The following is a 9,469-nucleotide window of genomic DNA, read 5'->3' on the forward strand; positions in this document are numbered from 1 at the left end:
CATAGAAAATAACTTTCGAAATGTCACTTAAATTTAACTCGGCAAACGGTTCACAGCCTTAGAAGCTAGGTAAACATAAATTTAAATTCCTGTAGAAACAGGTACTCCGCTGTTTACTTGTTGATGTGTCCTAGGTAGTAACTTGAAAAGCCATGTGTGTCCGTTTCCTTGATTGAGTAAAGTTGAATTCCATTGTTTGTTGATCTCGAGGCTCTCTGCAACATCCAATTTCCATGGTGTAGATACGGTTCGTAAAATCGTGATGTCCTCAGTCGATAGTTGGTGGTCCTCTGTGAAGATGTAGTTGCTAAAGTTTTCTTGGTTTGTCCTACGTACAGTTTGTTCCAATGATTACAGCTTATTTTATATACACCTGCTTTACCTAAAACAATAATTGGATCTTTAGTGGATCCTAACAATAATTTCAACTGGTTATGTCTACTGGTGAAAACTAAATCTAATCCGAATTGTTTTCACTGTGGTCTTAGCTTACAAGTAATATCTTGATAAAATGGAACTGACACTCGTTTCAAGGGTTCAGGTGCTGCGATGAGGGTTGTAAATAATCTCCTTTGTAGAATTCTTGTTTTTTTTTTTTATTATCGATGATTGCCTGGATTGCGGTCTCTTTGTATCCGTTGAGTCTCGCTGTTTCGAAGAAGTACTGTAATTCCTTAACCTTTCCTGTATCGTTGAGTGGAAGAGTCTGCATCCGATGAATCATGTGGTTGAATGCGGCCATTTTCTGCTGGAACGAATGATTGGAAGCATAGGGGATAACTCTTTTGGAGCTTGTTGGTTTCCTGTAAAGTTCGTATTCAAGCGAAGAAGATGTTGACGATTCCCTGATGACTAGAAGATCGATAAATGCGAGTTTCCCGTCTTTGTCTACCTCGTGAGTGAATTTGATATCCTTGGGAATTTTGTTGATCTCATATAAAATGTGTGGAAGGGCTTCCCGTTTAACTACGCTGAAGATATCGTCAACAAACCTCCACCAACGGTTTGGTAATAGACCTTTCTCCTTTAGGATTGTCTCCAAGTTGCTCATGAAAAGTTCACACAGGAAGGGGGATAGGGGGTTTCCCATTGGGGCTCCTTTCGTCTGCTGGTAGAAGTTATTTCGGAAAGAGAAGTAGTTCTCTTCCATACAAAGGTGGGGTTAATAGCCAGTCCTCCAAATGGTTGATTGCTTCCTTGACCGGTACGCTGGAAAAAGAGCTGTGACGTCGAAAGATACCATAATCTCGTCCTCGTTGATGTCTCCTGAAGATTGTAGTTGCTGAGCGAACTCCTGGGTGTTACTAACTGATTCCCTCTGGAACTGATTCGGCATACTCTGGAACTCTGTGACTAACCACTTCGCTAGTTTGTAGGTGGGGGAACCAACTGCAGAAACGATCTCTCGCATTTCATTCCCCGGTTTGTGGAGGAAATTACTAATCCTTCTCTCTCTCTCAGAAAAGTTGATTGAGATAACGCCTGTAATTCTTAAGGCCCACGCACATTAGATCCGGATCGGACGCGTTGCGGCAAAGTGACAGCTAAATCTATTGTCTAACTGTCAAATTTACGTCAACGCAACGCAAACGGATCTAATGTGAGTGGCCCTTTACTGCGAATATCAGTGTCGAAAGTTAAATTCAATGCTAGAACAATTTCTTACGTCAACTGACATTGTTGACAGCAAGCAGTCCTCAGTTGATCGAAAGCTCTCGTTTCGTACGGTCGCATTCGTTTCTCATTTTACTTCGCGAGGTACTTATATACCGTTTTTCAAATCGCTTTTTGAGTAGTAAACAGTTATTCCCATCTAACCGGGATTGTTTCGGAGCAGGCCGGAAGGCGTTCCAACGCGTTCTATTCGATTACGTGGAGTGCAATCAAAAGAAGTTTCTAGTGATTGAACCCCAAAAAGAACCATCCGCAAGAGTTATTTCGTTGTGATACAACGGAAAAGACAATCGGCTATTATCAGTGCCCTGTTTGCCGACGAATTAGTGTGTGCTTGTGTAGTTACGAAAAAGACTATTCTACTGTTCGTTCGCATCTTTCTGGGATACTGCTGTTCGTACCTATATTGTCACGGTATCGCTGCTCATTTGTGCATTAGAGCATCTCCACTGCGGGTGTTATAAAGTACCATTCTGGATTTCATCGGGTGAAAACCGTCTCACCATCCTTTCCCGACCATGAAGTCAGGATGGGACCGACCCCCCGATGGGGACCCTGGTGGTGGAGCAAAAGCTGTCCTGTACAGTTCCTGAATGGATGGACCCGGAAAACGTTTATGGCCCACTGACGATTCTACGCTTGAAACCAGTCGCACCAGCTAAACTACCAACCAATCCGGTTGTAGTTAGTATATCCGTGACAGAGTGTTGCGGACGCATTGAGGGTGCCTTCCCTGAATATCGAGGAACTCAATATGCGTTGAAGGTCCGGAAACCAGAGCAGGTAGAACAACTGAAAGCATTGAAGGAATTATATGATCACACTCCGATCTGCATCGATGAGCACCCGATTCATAATTATGCGAAGTGTGTGATTAATAGCCCTGAGGTTGTAGACCTCACTGAAACTGTAGTGAAAGACATCGTGGCATCGCAAGGCATATCATCCGTTCGGAGAATAACCAGGAAAGGCAACGAGGACAATAGGATCAACACACCTATGTTAATCCTATCCGTATATGGTACTGTGATCCCACAATACGTATATCTCGGTTTTCTCCGCGTCCAAACCAGGCCCTACTACCCGGCTCCCATGCAGTGTTATAAATGCTGGGATTTTGGACATACCAAAGTGCGCTGTGTGAAAACCGAAATTTGTGGCACGTGTGCTGGTGACCACGAGGTGGTTCGAGGAATCCACTGCCACCTTCCACCACAATGCCCAAAGTGTGACACCGATAAGCATCCTGTAGCAAGTAAAAAATGTCCAGTTTACGTCGCTGAAAATGAAATAGCTAAACTACGTGTGGACCTGGGTTTAACATACGGTGCTGCTAAGAACTACCTACAGAGAACCAAAAATAATTCGCAGCCCGGCCAAGTTGAAAATACCAGCAAAGCAAATCAGGAAATTTTCAAGAGGTTAGCAGAAATGGAAGAACGTCTTAACAAGAAGGATATACAAATGAAACAACAGAACGACGAATGGAACACAAAATTACAGGATCAACAAGTGGTCACGGACCGGCTCCAACATGACCTCAACATGTACAAAAATCTTTACCGAACGACGAAGAACCAGCTTAACGAGGTTACCCAACAATACATCGCTCTACTGAAGGAAACTGGAAGGGATTCTAACTCAGTTAAGCTCCCAGCCTCCCAGGGTACGAGAGAGTCCAGCCAACCCAACAAAGACTCCCAACGACAACAACAACAAACACAACAACAACAACAAAAACAAAACAAGGCTCGTAAGAGTCGTAGCCGTAGCCGCAGCAGAAGCCGAAGCCGCACCAACAGGAAAAATGAAAAACCGAGAAGCAGATCGTCTAAGCGACTGCTTTCACCCGTCGACCCAAAAACCAACAAACCTCACAAAATACGACCTTCAGATGACACCAGTAATCGACTCATTCCGCCTGACTATCATTCTAGCCCGACGGACGATGATCTCAATATGTAGAAACCACCAGCTTGATTCGTCTCCTCGCTCCTATCACTACACACCAGTTTTTTCCATAATATCTCACAATGGTTAACCCAAAACCAACCTACGAAACGAACAATGTCGGCAACGAGGAGATAAGCGAAGAAAACCAACAAACAACCCAACAAACACACCCAACAAAACCCAACTTGAAAGCTTTAGGAACGCACAAGGGTATCAGTACCTATTTTTCTAAATGGACCGAAAGCAGACACTGGATGAAGCAGACGAGGGATGAATTGAGTAGCTGGGGCCCCATTGGTGCGGAAGTCATACCACCACCGGAACCGATGGACAACCCTCAGCACTTGGACATTCCGCTCGTCTCCGGGACGCACAAGTGTGTAACAGCACGTTCCCCGGATTTTTCCCTGCCTTCTCCCCAGGACAGTCGAGGCCCCATCAGTGCGGACACCATATCTATACCGGAACTTATGGACAACCCCCGACCTCCTGAGGACGGCAGTAGAGGGACGGACAAGGGCACTCTTGCTCATTCCCCTGGATTGGAGGATCAAAGAAGGACTTTACCAAGACCGAAAACGACCGCCAGAGCTGACCACATCACGGATTTCGCAACAAGATACAGTATTGCCGATACACGTTCACAAGTTATGAACCCCTGTGTGGTTCCTTCCACCAGTGAAACTCAACCGTTAGCAAATAATTTCCCATCTGCGTTGCCTCTACACGCCTTGGTGGACGCAACCGAATACGACCGATTACAACGCAATCTCTTCGGACCTATGAGGGGCAATCAACCGAGTACTACTAGCTCTAATAACAGGATCATCCCCACCTACAGCATGCACGAAACAATCACCTATCCATCTCAACCAACATTCCCGGATTCTACTCAAGAATCTGTGTCAAGCTCAAATCCAGCTCACCATCGCACGCGAATCGCCATTCAATGGAACATGAACGGATATTTTCATAATCTTCCTGACTTGGAGATGATGGTACGGGAAAACCCTCCCAAACTGGCGATACAGGAGGTCCATAGAGCCAACATAGATGCCATGGAAAAGACTCTCAGCGGTCAATATAATTGGTTGCTTAAAAAAGGGAAAAATACGTATCAATCAGTGGCTCTAGGTATTCACTCTTCGGTACCCTTTACTCCGATAAATGTGTCTACTGAGCTTCTGATCGTAGCTGCCAGAATTTCAACTCCTTTTCCTGTTTCTGTAGTCAGTCTCTACTTTCCCAACCAAGGAATACCGAACCTTGAACTACTGCTGGATAAAGCCATGGAATAAATTGCTACACCTAGGCTCATTATGGGAGATTGCAATGGTCACCATCAGATCTGGGGATCCCCTGCATCAGATACGCGGGGTACTTCTATTGTAAATTCAACTGAAATGCATGACATGATCATCCTAAATGATAGATCTCCTACTTTCCTCCGTGGGCGGACTGAGACTGCTATTGATATCTCCCTAGCAACCAGCAGTATAGCAAACCGCCTACTCTGGTCATGCTATGATGACCCCATGGGCAGCGACCACCGACCAATCGAAATCTCTACGAACGATCACCCTCCAAAAACTACACGTCGACCACGCTGGCGTTACGATATGGCGGACTGGGCTACCTTTGAAACTTGGATGGATACATACTTAGACGAAAACTCACCTTCCAGTATCGAGGATTTTCTCGAGTCAATCCACTTGGCCGCAGAAACCTCTATCCCAAGGACAAGCCCAAATTCTGGACGGCGAGCCCTCCACTGGTGGACTGCTGAAACACGAACAGCAATTAAAGCAAGGAGAAAAGCAATGCGAGCAGTTAAAAAAATGCCGGATGGGCATCCAGGAAAAAGTGAAGCATTAAAGGAATACAGCACTCAGAGGAACCGATGTCGCCAAACCGTACGAGACGCTAAACGTCACAGCTGGGAGAAATTTCTGGAAACAATCAATAGCAACCAGTCAGCAACAGAACTCTGGAGTAAAGTTAATGCCGTGAGTGGAAAAAGAAAATCAAGGGGAATGGCAATCCGCTGTCACACTGGAATCTCCCGGGACCCTGCGATAGTTGCCGACACCCTTGCTGATTATTTCGCCAATCTATCAGCTGTTAATAACTACAGTGAAGCTTTCCTTCGCCGCAACAAAGCATGCACGAACTCCGTATCAACATTTGTAATACCATCCGATCAGCAAGACTCCTCAATCAACCAACCTTTTACAATGGCGGAATTATCATTTGCTCTCGCTTGTAGCAGTGGAAAATCTGAAGGCCCTGACGACATTGGATACCCTATGCTAAAGCACCTTTCGATTCGGGGCAAAAAAATGCTTCTTAAAAAATTAAATGAATGCTGGCAAAATGACTTCTTCCCAGAACAGTGGCGTTACAGCCTGGTGATCCCCATACCGAAAAACGGATCATCATCAATTGATCCCAAGGACTTCCGTCCAATCGCATTAACCAGCTGTGCCTGTAAGATTTACGAACGAATCATCAACAGAAGACTGACAGCGTACCTTCGAGAAAACAATTTCCTGGATCATAGACAACATGCTTTCCGACAAGGCTTTGGTACAGGAACATACTTTGCTTCTTTAGGCCAGGTTCTCGATGAAGCTCTAAGAGACAACCTACATGTCGACGTTGCCATTCTAGATCTCTCCAAAGCATATAATCGTGCTTGGACTCCCGGAGTACTAAAGATGCTGCAAGAATGGGGCCTGTCTGGCCACATTCTTGGCTCCATCCAAAACTTTCTCATCAATAGAACGTTCCAGGTGACGATAGGAAACACGAAAAGTAAAAAAGTTCCTGAGGAAACGGGTGTGCCACAAGGCTCCGTTCTGGCCGTCACACTATTCTTAGTGGCTATGAATGGAGTATTTGACTGCCTTCCAAGCGGTGTCTTTATTTTTGTATATGCGGACGACATCCTACTGGTTGTTGTTGGGAAATACCCAAAAAAAATCCGAAGAAAACTTCAGACGGCAACAAGTGCTGTTGCCAAATGGGCCGAAAATGCTGGGTTCCAACTCTCCGTCAATAAGAGTGCAATAACCCACCTCTGCATGAGTAACCACCATCCCTGGAAGTGGCCCATTTCGATTGACGGGGAGGAAATACCCTATAAAAAGCAATGTCGAGTCCTCGGTGTTCTCCTCGATCGCCGGCTCAGTTTTAAGCCACATTTCACAGCAGTTAGAGAGAACTGCCAGTCCCGGATTCGGCTCCTGCGGGTTATCACCAGTCGCCATCAATGTAATAACCGAGACATTGCACTTCGAATCTCCAACGCCGTAGTAACAAGCAGGCTTCTCTACGGGATCGAAATCACATGCCGTGCGGCCGACTTGATGGTCGCAATGCTGGGACCGATCTACAACCGCTGTATCAGGACCGTATCAGGGCTACTCCCATCCACTCCAGAAAAAGCTGCTTGCATCGAAACCGGTGAGAATGAGGGAGTGTTCCTCCTCACGGAGGCGAACAAACTCCTTCAATATTTGACCAATCAAGAGCTCCCTCCAGTTTCTGAGGCTCACTGGGTAGGAGACAGAGATTGGAACTCTCCTCAATTGAACATCGACTGGACAATAAAAAGGAACTTCAGAGCTGGAGAAAACTCTATTCACCTTCACAAAGCATACCTACAATTAATTTCTACCAAACTTGCCAATCACCAACTCATATTCACCGACGGCTCTAAAGCACTGGGCCACGTGGGAATTGGGGTAACCGGTTCCAATATAACATACTTTCATCGCCTACCTGATACATGTTCCGTGTTCACAGCCGAAGCTGTCGCCATATTTTTAGCTACCTCTGGAGCTTCATCGTGTCCTATGGCAATCCTCACTGACTCAGCAAGTGTACTTTCGGCGCTCGAGTCTTACAAGAATCGCCACCCGTGGATCCAAGCTATACACAATGCGGCTAATAGCAACCTTCGATTTGCCTGGATACCCGGACACGTCGAAATAGCTGGAAACGAAACCGCTGACCATCTGGCGTCTGTCGGTCGGGAGTCAAATTTGTATACCAATGAAACGCCAGCTGATGACGTCAAAACATGGGTTAAAGCGATCATCCAAGATGCTTGGGCCCAAAGCTGGCAACAAGAAAGATGGCTATTTTTGCGAAAGGTGAAAGGTGACATCAAGAAATGGACTGATCAGCCCCGCTGGAAAGACCAACGAACCCTATCGCGTCTAAGAACGGGTCACACTCGAGTCACACACGATTATTCCATAGTACCAGACAGGCACAAACGGTGCGATATATGCCAGACAGAACAATCAGTAGAACACATACTTGTGAACTGTCCCAAGTATGAGGATCATCGACGTCTGTATGGTATCCACGCTGGAGTGCGAGACGTTCTAAGTAACGATCCTTCATACGAATCTGCCTTACTGTGCTTCCTGAAAGAAACCGAACTATACACACAAATTTGAAAAACTGATCTTCTGTTAACGCCATGAGATTTGCCATTTCACAACTGATCATCCTGCAAACACCTAACGGATTATTCTCCTAACATCAATATTGTTATCATCTCAGCAACCCACATTTGCCAACGTTTAACGGATTACGATTTTGTTTTACATCTTTATAATATGTATAATATGGCATGAACCACTGTAACTATTTATTATTCAATTGCCAAGGGGGACCTCACTGGATCCTTCAAACGCCCTCTCCATGTTACCATTAAACGGGAGATGAACCAGCCTGCGGCTGAAAATCTCGATAATAAAGAAATAAAAAAAAAAAAAAAAAGCAAGCAGTCCTGATATAAACCCGTCGGGGCCCAAGTAGAACAAAAAAAAAAAGAATATTGCAAATCCGTCAATTGGCGTTGACGGCGACTCTGTAGCTCTTTACTCCAATGTTAAAATCCATAACCAAACGTCGGACTGTGCGTGAAACATGGCGGACTTCGTATACCCTTTCACTCTACGGAAAATTCTCATAAGAAACTCTCTTTGCTAAAAGAGATGACTTTTCGGCGGTGCCGTCAACACCAATGTGTTCTCGAGTTATACACGCTATTTTGAGTCGAAAATCACTCAGTCCCGCCAAAAGGGAAGTTACCCGAAAATGAGTAAACATGCTTTTACTCAAAATTGAGTAAACGTGCTTATGGGGGAAACAGGATATTGGTTACTCAGATGATGACATTTGTTCCTCATCAACTAGGGGGCTGTTCATTAACTACGTAGACAGTTTTTTGGAAGTATTGATCCCCCCCTTGTAATTTATGAACAGTCCCTAGCTGGTGATAGCTTTCACCATCCAGGCTATTAAGTAGCTATTTATTTTCACTGTTTTAGAACTTAAAACAAATTTTAGACTCAATGCGCAAAAATCGCCTGCTCACAACTTCAAAATGCGCCATTATTAAATTGATATCAGAACCATTTACCCAGAATCTGGGTAAATTCCAATCATCGGAGCAAAACAACTCCATACTTACTTACTTACTTAAGGGTCCTGTGCACCACCAGCGGCGCAAAGGGCCAACGTGAAAGACTTCCATTCTGGGCGGCTGCTCGCTTTTGCCTTGACCTGGGCCCAGGTCAGATTCCTATCGACTTGCTTAATTTCCTTATTGAGGCTCCGCCGCCATGAGCCTCTTAGTCTGCCTCTGCTGCGATGTCCTGGAGGATACCAATCCAGCGCTTGCTTGGAGATTTCGTTTCCACCCTGTCGAAGTGTGTGGCCGACCCACCTCCACTTTCGCTCTCGAATTTCTGTTGCTATCGGCTTCTGATGACATCGACGATGGAGCTCGGCATTCGAGATCCAGTTGTGAGGCCACCAAGCA

Source organism: Ochlerotatus camptorhynchus, unplaced genomic scaffold (genome assembly GCF_037179485.1).
Source record: "Ochlerotatus camptorhynchus isolate MF236.1 unplaced genomic scaffold, CSIRO-AGI_Acam_v1.1 ptg000319l, whole genome shotgun sequence".
NCBI classification, from domain to species: Eukaryota; Metazoa; Arthropoda; class Insecta; order Diptera; family Culicidae; genus Ochlerotatus; species Ochlerotatus camptorhynchus.